This window comes from Podarcis liolepis (assembly GCF_965112155.1).
Source record: "Podarcis liolepis genome assembly, chromosome: 5".
NCBI lineage: Eukaryota > Metazoa > Chordata > Lepidosauria > Squamata > Lacertidae > Podarcis > Podarcis liolepis.
The window spans coordinates 25,953,824-25,965,491 of record NC_139556.1 but is presented as its reverse complement, the minus strand read 5'-3'; positions in this window follow the sequence as shown (position 1 = coordinate 25,965,491).

The following is an 11,668-nucleotide window of genomic DNA, read 5'->3' as shown; positions in this document are numbered from 1 at the left end:
TACTTCACCACAACTCTCTCAATCACCTACCCAAAAAAACAACGTATTAGCATCCAGCCAAAAACTATTGTAGACTAAAGGGCACCACTCCATCACATTCACCATATCCTGGACCTACCCAGACATGCTGTGCCAGCTAGATTTTATTAACCTCAAGGGACAGGGCACATGGCTGGATGCATAGATACAAGAACCTTGTCAGGGTTCTCAATCCACATCAGCTGAAATTGATCTCATAAAACCTGGCCAGATGTGTCACTGGAGAGCTCACTTGCTTCTGCACAAACTATGTCATCAGTAACACGATGAAGATGAACACAGTTTATGAAGCCTAACACTTTGTTTTCAAGTGGTGTTGTCATCTTGGGGTGGATAGGCACATGCCATGTTACTCTTGTCTGACATGTGTTCAAATGGCCAGGCAACCCATGTTCAGGCGGAAAAGAACTAAACTTTTGGAGTTCTTACTTCCACCGGAAGTTCATAAATCAATCTCTAGACCAGAGGAGGAAAAGCTGTGATCCTCCAGATGTTGCTGGAGTCCATCTCATATCAGCCCCAACTGAAGTGGTCAAGGATGATGGGAGTTGGACCTCCGAAACATCTGGATGGTCACAGGGATCTGCAACAGAAACAAAGTATTTTTATTGACTTTGTTAAAGTGGGGAAAGCACTAAAAAAATAAAAAATCAACAGGTTACTAAATTGAGGGCATAGTTTATTAAACTCTGAGACAGAGCAATCTTAAGGATGCTAACCTGGCCCATCTGGGTTAGTCAAAGTGTATTAATAGGTCTCAATGAGGCTGAAAATGTCTTAAACTTTATTGGAATGTCAGACAAAGCAGGACAATCGATGATACTTTTCCATTATTTTTTGCATTATTTTCTGTTTGGCTACAGACTGTATGACCTCAATCTCAAAACGTCCTGTACACATGGCCTTTGTCCATTCTGTGCATTCACAAAAGAGCTGCAGGCTTGATTTCTTTCTCCTACACATCCAAGCAGAAGTAGAGATCCAGGCACGGCAGCCTATTCAGTGCCATCCACTTACAAACCGTTAAAATGGGATTACGAGCCTGTCCTGCTATAAAACCTTTTTTTCAGTGTCTCTGCTGTCGATTGTTAAAAGGCCTTTCCATTATGATGTTCATGAAAAAGGAGAGCAGAGTGTTCTAGGGAGAGGACACGGCTGTTGCATAAACTCTCCTTTCCAATTGTCCCCTGTGTGCTCTTTTGGTGAGGTCCAAAAGCCTCTTGTTTTGATTTCTCCTGAGATTACACGGTACAAACAGTGTGGGTGCAATCAATAAAGAACATCTCTTGTTCTGGCCTTGTGCCTGTGCCCTTCTGGTCTCACATTTATTTCATTCTCTGCAGCACAAAGTAGTTTCTTTGTTTTGTTTTTGCTATTAAGCACTTATTGATAAGCCAATAAAGTCGGAGCAAATTCAAAAAATAGACTTTCAAGTGTCAGAATTCCAGAAATGAAAATGCTCTATTCAGCAACTGGTGAGTGAGAGGGGATAGAAAATATGTTGAACTGGGGAGGTCTGAACTTGAGTTCCCATTTAGACTTTAACTTTGCCTCGCATTCATTGGAACGCAGTAGGGTTGCCATATCCCCAGGAATGAAAATCCGGTTTTATGAGATCAGTTTTGGGGGATCAAAGTTGTTGAGCTTATTGGGGGGAACATTTCCCCCCAAAAAACATTCCTTTTGGGGGTTTTCTTAGATTTTTAAAAATAAAAATAGCCCAACTTCAGCAAAAATCTGCTCAGGCGCCATTTTTCTTAGCGATTCCAGGACATGTCCAAGAAAACCAGGACGTATGGCAGCCCTGGAATGCAACAAATCTTCCAGGGCAAACAAAGTAAAGAATATGAAGGAGATCTTTAAATTTATATGTTTATTTTTTTGATTAAGCTTTTGAAATAGCTAGTTTGTATTCCCTTGCCATGTCACCACTGGCAGAGAAAGGTGGGTGTGGTGGGTACGGCCTGCCCCGGGTGTCATCCCTGAGGGGGGTGACATTGCCGCCCTGCCCCCCTGGGACGCTCGCTGCAGGCAGAGGCGCCTCCCTGGGACGCTCGCTGCTGGCAACATCCCCCGTGCTCCCCGCCCAGCCCCTGTGGGATGCCCCACGGGTGACTAGCCCTGCCCCCGGGTGCACAGCATGTGTGCCGCTCCAGGTGTCGGAGCAGCTAGCTCCGCCTCTGCAAATCACACAGCTGAAGTCAATAGCCAGTTTCACCATGCCTATTAATTATACATTGGTCAGGCTTTGAGAAATACTCAGCAAACTCCATGGGGACTTTTTGTTATTTGATTGACTTCTTGGAACTTTGGATCCACTAAAATTCGCTTCTACCTTTGTGCCTGTACTAGTCTATTCCCAGTGTAAGTAACTTAGGAATGCCCCATTTCAGCAGCTTCTTCTGTTTGCCTTAGTCCATGGCAAGGATATTTTAGAGAAGGATTGTCTCCATGTTTTTAGGATCTTACGGGCTGGATCCAATACCATCCTTACGGGTTGGATTCAATATCATCAACTGCATGAAGTGTTCAGGACAGATAAGAAAAAAGGTTTCTCAAACGAACCTTCATTATTAGAAAAAGTGTTATTACAAAACCTAACCAAGGTAATATCAAAAATATATGATACATTATTGGAGTGGGAGGTCAAAGACGAACAGGTCAAGGAGGTAATGATCAAGTAGGCTTTAGCTATTGGGAAAACCATTAATTTCACAGCATGGGAAGAACTATGAAGAACTAGAAATTTACAGTCTGTGAAGTATTGAGGGAAAATCTAATCAAGATGTTTTATAGATGGTACTTAACACCTACCAAAATAGCTAAAAGACAAAAACAAATCTGTGCTGGAGGTGTGGTAAAACAGAGGGGACACTTATACATGTTTGGTGGACCTGTGAAAAAATCAAAAGCTTCTGGAACATAGTATATGACGAGCTTAAAAAAAATGTTTAAGTATAACTTTATGAAACATATAGAAGCTTTTCTACTAGGGATAACGGACACAGGTATAGCAAGAGAAGATCAGAAAATATTCCTCTATGCCACAGGAGCGGCAAGGATCCTAACTGCTAAAAAATGGAAAAAAGAAACTGTGCCAACAAAAAAGGAATGGCAAGACAAACTGTTAGAGTATATTGGACTGGCTAGATTAACAGAGGCAATTAGAGATCACACTAGACAAGAGTTTCAAAAAGCACAGGGAAAATGCAGAGAAAACAGTGCCCTAAAATACATACCTGGACTTGTTTCGATTAATGTCTGCAGGAGACTTTGTGGATATTTAAGTTATAATTAGAAAAATCTTAATAATTATTTGTAAAGGAAACAGCTTATAAGAAGTAAATAAGGAGGCCAGATACAGGATAAAGGAAGTCTTCTATTTGGTTGTTTGTATTGTTGTATGTTATGCTCATTCTATGTTATGTTGACGTTTAATGAGGGTGGATTTCTGTATTGGGGTGGGGGTGGGGGGTTTATGTTATGTTGTAAATAAAATTTCCAATAGAGAATTTAAAAAATAAAAAATAAAATAAGGATCTGCAATGAGTCTGTTGTGGCCATGATAAGGCTGAGCCCAAACTGCTCACTTCATCTGAGATTCATTTCCATGAGTGTCAAAATTGTGTCATTCCCAGCAATTCTTCGTGTCCATTGTGAGCACACTTGTACTGATTTTATTGGGGTTTTTGGGGGTGTGTGTGTGTGCTTATTGTTAATTTTTGTCTGTCTATTATGCTTATTTCCTCACATTTCTGTTTCTGCAAAAATGCAAAATGTGTATGCTTCCTTTCGATGGCTAATTGGCATTCCCAAGGCAGTTTATAGAGGAATAAAAATCCCAATATTGTAAAATAAACAAACAATAAAACTACACAGCTTAGGATAAAAACCATTTAAGTCATATTGGCGTTGGAAAGCTACATGATTTTGTTCAAGTTGTTGCAGCATTAAACCTGATAGGATGATGTGATGGATACTTGTAAACAAAATTATGTGGCTTACTATAGCCAATACATTTAAAGGCGTGCAAAGGGGGAAAACGAATTCATTTTTATTTGTTTTCTTTTTAAGTATTCATTTGTTTCGTTTTCAGTTTGCTGAAAATTGCATTTGTTCCTCTGTTTTCTGCAGAAGAGCCGAATTATGACTTCTGCTTGTTTGATCCAAATGGCGTGACATTTGCAGCCCCTCATGGCATTCATCACTCCAAATTACAGATAGATAGGACAATGGAAAAGGGTTGGAATCTGAATACACACTGAGATTTAATTATTTATTTAGTGTTAGTATTTAATTTTTATTGTTGTTGGATAGAACCATCCATGTTATTGAAAGACTGCATTTGTTTTGAACATTTTGTAATGTCAATCCATCATCACAATTTTTCTTTTGAAAATCAATTAAAAAAAATTTCTTAAAAAGAAGAAGAAGAAGAAAAGAGAAATCCTATATGATTCACATTGCTTTCAATGGAAGACCCGGCTGAATTTCTCCTGCTTCTAGCTTCAGTGTTTTTGATTCTACTGTAATGAAATTTTATGAATTCTATGTGTAATTTTGGGCCAATGGTTGACAGGGCCGGAAATGATTTTTTTCTCTCAACTTCATTGGCACTTGGTTGGTTCCCCGCCCCACCTTTCTCTTTTTGAAATTATGGCCTTCCTTTGTTAGGTATAAGAAAGTTTGCATGACAAGGCCCCGTGCCCCGTGGTTCCCTTATACACATGGACACGGATAAGTTAGGTTAATGTGCAAAAAATAGGCCAAAACTTTACTGTTTACAGATGTGAGTGGTTTGGCTTAGGCACTGGGTGAAACCAGACTATATCTTGACTCCTGCCCATCTGCAGGGAGTCTCCTAAGGGTAAACCACTGGTAGGGGGAGCCCTATGGTATACATCAAATTGGGGCACCTCCAGGGCCCCCGATGGGGGCGTGGCATGGCCCTAGCCCACGCCCAGGCTATGGACAGAATCCACACACCCGGATCCCTTAAAAGGGATACTCTTATTGAGGAGGGGCAGGTAGAGGCTATAACCATCCTTCTCATCACAAAGGCTTACCCAATGCCTAACCTCATAAAGTTGTGGCGATTGCTACAAGGTAGGCAAAAACCAAATGGCTGGAGCCAATTTGCCAAGTGGGAAAAAATTCCTACCCGGCCCCATCAATATGGCAGCCGACATATGTCCATAGCAAGCTCATGTCATACCAAAGCTTAAAAAGAGGGTGGGTGGGCTGGGAGATCTGGTGAGGAAGCAAAAGGAGGCCGCCTCCCAGCCGAGCCACATTTTAAACGTCTTGAGTGTTAGAATTCCTGCTCCGTGATTGCAGTCATGGGATTGTTGTCTATCACATGATGGTATATGTTTTGACTCCACAAAGTGGGAAGTGACAGAAACAGGATGTTTGTGTTACTGTGTTCCGTGAAGTGGGACTATTGTCCTTTGTTCTTTCTCTTTGCTGTCTGATGCTAGAGAGAGAGGGAGCTATGTTGCAGTGCTGCGTGTGTGTTTATATGTAAATAAAGTAGATTAGCCAAAATGCTGAGTTGCTGAGGTCTGTCACTCAAGCTGCGAAGACTCTGTGGATCCCCAAGTGTGCCGGGTGTCTGTTGGCATCAGTCGCTGTGATGTTCGGGCTGAAGAAAGCTTTTGAAGCTCCCGAATGATAGACCAGGAGGGAGAGAACATTCCAGTTGAGCATGTGTCTCTGCCACGGTCCTACTTGAGTGTAGGATGAGCTCCTGACACTGAGGTCACGTCCCCCAGATTGGTTGGCTGGGGGTGTGACACGGCTGGGAGTCTCGGTGACATGGGCGGCATCCCTCCGCCCCCAATCTGGGTTGCTGGGGGTCCCAGATGCCAGTCTGCAACACCGCCCGCCAGGGAAGGGGAGCGGATTTGCTGAGGGCGGAAATAGCTTTGGGCAGGATCAATGTAGTAGAGGCCTGAGGGGAGGATTGACCACAGCACCTGCAACTGCAGGGTGGAGATCTCCCTGTTGGAATCTGCACCCTGGTTGCCCAGTGAGACCTTGTTTGCCTGGCTTGCACCACGGCACGGTTCAACCCTGGCTGACTCACATGGAACAGGTTTTGGGCGGTCCAAATCTGGTGGATCCATTCCATCAACATGTGGTTTGGGGAATAATGAGCTGATCCTGGCCCCAATGTCATGCCAACCCTTAGCCTACCTGCTGCTGCCAATAAAGATTTGGGCTGATTTTATCCCATCACTGTTGTACAATTTGGCTTTTCGCTGCTCTCATCAGTCACATAATGCACCTACCTGGGAAAGCATGATTAGATACTTTGTGTTAAAAAGTCTTTAAGATCTCTCATCTTCCTTTCCACGGGGTTTCCTGAGGAAATGGAATCATCAGTAAATTACCGTATTTTTCGCTCTATAACACGCACCAGACCATAACACGCACATAGTTTTTAGAGGAGGAAAACAAGAAAAAAAATATTCTAAACGAAATAGTGGATATATGATTTTTGTGGTTCATGCTGTGGCCACAGACATGTGATCTGACAGTGAGTTTGGAGTAGCCCAATGCAAAAATCCTGAGGATCCATGTGGATCCATGCTTTGTAACCACAGAGGAGGGAAGGAAAGGGAACCATGGATCCTCTGCTCACGACTGCAGCAGATCCCCCCTGCCACCTGCAGGCATTCGCTCCATAACACGCACAGATATTTCCCCTTACTTTCTAGGAGGAAAAAAGTGAGTGTTATGGTGCAAAAAATATGGTACTTACATGTTTAATCAAGATGTGACCTCAGTCTCCAAAAAAGGGGGACAGTGGGCATTAGGGCCAGATGTTTAGTGCTGGAGAAGTTCCAGTTGGCCATGTTCCTAATTGAAGAGTTGGGGGTTAGCACAAGTGGCATATTGTTTGAATTTCCCTGAATTAATTTGGCTAGCTTAGTTGGGCTGAATTCTTCTTCACCAACTAGGAATCTGCCCCAACCTTTGTGCAAGCATATGATTGGTACAGTGCAATGATATGGAACACAGCGCATGGTGTTTTCAGCTAATGATGTCTCTTAACACACATTGGCATCATGTTAATAATAATTCCAATCAAAGCAACAAGAACTTTCATCGGTGTGACTAATCTCATTTTCTTCCTCAATGCTCTGAAAATTGGATTTTTAAAAAAACCCATTGTTGTAAGTTTAAATGTTTATTTTCCCCAAGACAGTTTGGTCTGGATTTTACTTGGATAAATTTCATAAGCTAGTTTTCTGCTGCATCTAGTTTTAAACTTTTAACTATATTATTGATGATAAGGAATGCTGAAAAAAATTAACTGAGTGCAGCAAAGAGTGTTGCACTGTCATCAATTCATGAATGCAGGCTGGTGCAACATTTTTTGTTGTTGATTGGGGTGGTTGCCTCACTCTGACGAGAGCTAACCCATCTTGCCCTTAAGAACTTCCAGTCATGCTGGTAAGCAAACCAAGCTCTCCACAAGACTGAGAAGGGCCCCAAAAGCAAACTGTATTATACGTGATAACCAGGCAATGCTAAATGTCTCTAGCATACCCAAGGTAATTGTTTTCTTTCCCATTGCAAATCATGTAACTTTTTCCTGCATGCCATTTCTACTGAAGCTAGGGAGACATTGCCTTTAAATATATATATTTATAATTTTAATTTATATACATTACAACAACAGTTCAACAATAATTCTAACATTTTGAATCTTGACTTCCTTCCCCCTGTTTCTGCAGTTCCTTATATTTATTTTCACATTCTCTGCATACGCCAAATTATCTTAACTTATTTCATTTGTTCTCATATTTTTTTTGAAACTGCAGGTTTTTACAACAATCCTGCCAATGTCTTAATCTGTTTACAGTTTATTTGCAAATATTCAACAAACCATTTCAACTCCTTTATAAAAAGTTTAGCTTCACAATTTCTCCATAGTCAGTTAGTTTCAGTATTCATTCTTCTTTCATTGGGACATCTTCTTCTTTCCATTTTTGGGCAAATAATGTTCTTGCAGCTGTAGTTGCATACATAAATAAATTTCTTAGGGAGACATTGCTGGAGCATACTGGAATATGAAAGGCCAGTAAAGTGATTCACAATATTAATTCTGCTTGTGTGCTCTGATTAATCGATGACGAAACTGATTCAGAAGTAAGCAAGCACCGTCTCCTAATCCGAGGTGACCCGACAGAGCTTAGTGTAATACTATTATGCTTCAAATCAGAATAGATTGTTTCTGCATAAAGTGACATGTAGGAATAATCTAGTGTGCCCCCCTAAAAATAAAAAAGTATGTTTTGAACAAAAGGTGCCTCATGTTCTATTCTATTTGCAGGGGGAATATTTTGAAGAAAGCATAATCATGTGCCTTAGAATTCTGATTTGCAATGTGCACATTTTAGAAGCATTTAAGGTGCCATCCTTTGAAATTCTTCTGCTCGCCACCACATTTCGTTATTCCTCCGCTGTGTGTTCTTCTGAAGATGCACCCATGCCTTGTAAAAATAATGGAGGGGGGGACATAGGAAGCTGCCTTATATTGGTCTGTCTAGTTCAGTATTGACTCCTTGATGGGTAGGCAAGGGGGCCTGGGGGCCAGATCCGGCCCAATCGCCCTCTAAATCCAGTCCGTGGACGATCCAGGAATCAGCGTGTTTTTACATGAGTAGAATGTGTGCTTTTATTTAAAATGCATCTCTGGGTTATTTGTGGGGCAAAGGAATTTGTTCATTTCCCCCCTTCAAAATATAGTCCGGCCCTCCACAAGGTCTGAGGGACAGGGGACTGACCCCCTGCTGAAAAGGTTTGATGACCCCTCTGACTGGCTGTAGCTCTTCAGGGTTTCAGACAGGAATCTTATTCCCAGACCTGCCTGGAGGCACTGGACAAATGTAATGTTTACATGCCAGCATTAGGCCCATTAGGGCATCTTGGTGGTTTGCAACCAATGGCCATATCAGAACTGCAATAAAGCCAATCTAAAAGGCAATGGGTTGTATCCAATGGTATCCTTGCCCTAGTGGAAAGCACATACACGTTTGCAAGTTGGAGCTGACATTTTTTCATGAGCTACCTCATCCACTGCAGTTTCCTGTTCCCCTCCAGGAAATCTACTACTGATGGTGAACCTGTAGAATAGAATGTGATGTGGAGGGTTTGGGGGATAATAGATGGGACAACTTGTACCAGATTTTATGGCAGGAGGAAACAGAGAGCTCACATAGCCCTACCAGTTTGGGCCACAGCCCAATGTTTCTTTAAAGAAACCAGAAGACTGTGAGTTGTGAAGTCCCCAATTCACATCTTATTTGAGTCATGGATTTACTTCTCTTTTAGCTGAAGCAATATGGTCATACAGATATACTGACTTACTTTAAATATTTTTTTAGCAGTAGCATATTATTACTCTTACCATCCATGTGTTCAACTGCAGTGGTACCTCAGGTTACATACGCTTCAGGTTACATACGCTTCAGGTTACACACTCTGCTAACCCAGAAATAGTGCTTTAGGTTAAGAACTTTGCTTCAGGATGAGAACATAAATTGTGCGGTGGCAGTGGGAGGCCCCATTAGCTAAAGTGGTGCTTCAGGTTAAGAACAGTTTCAGGTTAAGAATGGACCTCTGGAATGAATTAAGTACTTAACCTGAGGTACCACTGTATCTCAGACTCACTTTGACCTCCAATGTGGCCCAACTCTCCAGTTATTACAAAGTGAGGTGCTTCTGGCAAAATGCTCCTTGGGCTCAGTGGACCCCTGGGCTAGCTGACCATCAGTGGCAGGCAACGGCACTGCTGTGATCTGAAGCAGGCAGCCATGAGCCATTTGCTATTTTAACTACCCACAAGAATCAGGAGGGACAGTGGCCCAAAAAAGGTATCAGCCATTATGGACCATGCTGGGACATTTGGCCCTTTGTAACTGCCTGATAGTACCAGGTGCTGCCACTGGGTCTGACTGTGCATTGAGTTTCCAGAGGTGCTGTGTGGAAAATGCCCCCATTCTTTTCCAGCTGTTCTCCATCAATTAATGAGAAAAATTGTATTTGATAATTATCAAAGGGGAGTGAAATTTTGGAGGAATTCTCATTGGTACAGGGCTTTTGTGTGTGTCCCTTATTTTCAAGATGGCCATGGGATGCTTGTGAGTGCCTTTCATTCTACGAATCATCTTTGCTCTGCAGCCTTCCTGGGTGTCGTACTTATGGAAATCCTCATTTGGACTGTGCTGTAAGTGTAGAAGGCAAGTATGCTGCCTATCATGTGTCTGACTGCAGTCCATTGCTGTTGCTCTTTTAAATGTGAAGTCTTTGAATTTTTAAGAAAATCAGTGCAGAAATAGGTTTTTAAAAACGTAAATAGGAGTTCCCTAAAAAAGAAAAAAAAAACCCAGCATGCATCTAAGGCGCTCAGTAGCCCAATCGCCTGTCATAGAATCATAGAATCATAGAATCATAGAATCATAGAATCATAGAATCATAGAATCATAGAATCATAGAATCATAGAGTTGGAAGAGACCACAAGGGCCATCGAGTCCAACCCCCTGCCAAGCAGGAAACACCATCAGAGCACTCCTGACATATGGTTGTCAAGCCTCTGCTTAAAGACCTCCAAAGAAGGAAACTCCACCACACTCCTTGGCAGCAAATTCCACTGTCTTCTAACACTTCAGTTAAAACCCAATGGAAGAATACATTGTGGCTTTAACTTCTCTCTTGGGGATTTCTGAGATCAGGAAGCACAGGCAGCTGGGGAGGCTGCAGAGTCCTGAAGGAATATTTATTGGGAAGAAACTATCCATGGATGCTTTGCAATTAAGGTCAGTCCTGCATCCACTGGAAGCAATCCTGAAGCACCTTGAGAAGTAGTTGGAAAAGTGGAAGCCTTCTTCACAGGTGAGCAAAATGTTTGAGAAACTGGAGGACAGGTTTTCACATGGTTGTTGTTTAGTTGTTTAGTCGTGTCCGACTCTTCGTGACCCCATGGACCAGAGCATGCCAGGCACTCCTGTCTTCCACTGCCTCCCGCAGTTTGGTCAGACTCACGTTTGTAGCTTCGAGAACATGGTACAGCCTCCCATCTAGACACAGAGCAGATCCAGTCCTGCTTCCACAAGATTGGTGCATCATGCGCTTTCAGACCACGCCAGGGATTCTGCATTGGCTGTTGATAACACAAGTGCTGAGCACCAGCTATTTCATACTGTAGTCATCCTCCTCCTATCCCACCCTCCTTTGCTATGTGTCTTTGATTTTCCTGATGGACAAAGAGGAAGAAAAAACCTTAAACAAGCAAAGGAAATGGCAGCAGGTGGTTCAACCTGCTTTTATTCAGGTAATGTTCCAGTTGCACAGCCCTCAAAGAAACCGCTCTGATAGGCTTTAATATTCCATGCCAAAATGCATCAGGGTTTCTTTTATTTCATTCGCACACCTAGAAGTTCTACTTAATGACTTAAGTCCTATAGGGCTGGAGGAGCTTTCTTCATCAGCCTTAAGTGCAAAATCCAATTGCAAATGACATAATGCATTAATGTGCTCTCAGGCTTGCACCAGTGGGAAGGATCTGCCACTTTCCAAGATGTGCCCTTTCAGAAGCTTTGGCATGATACATTGGAC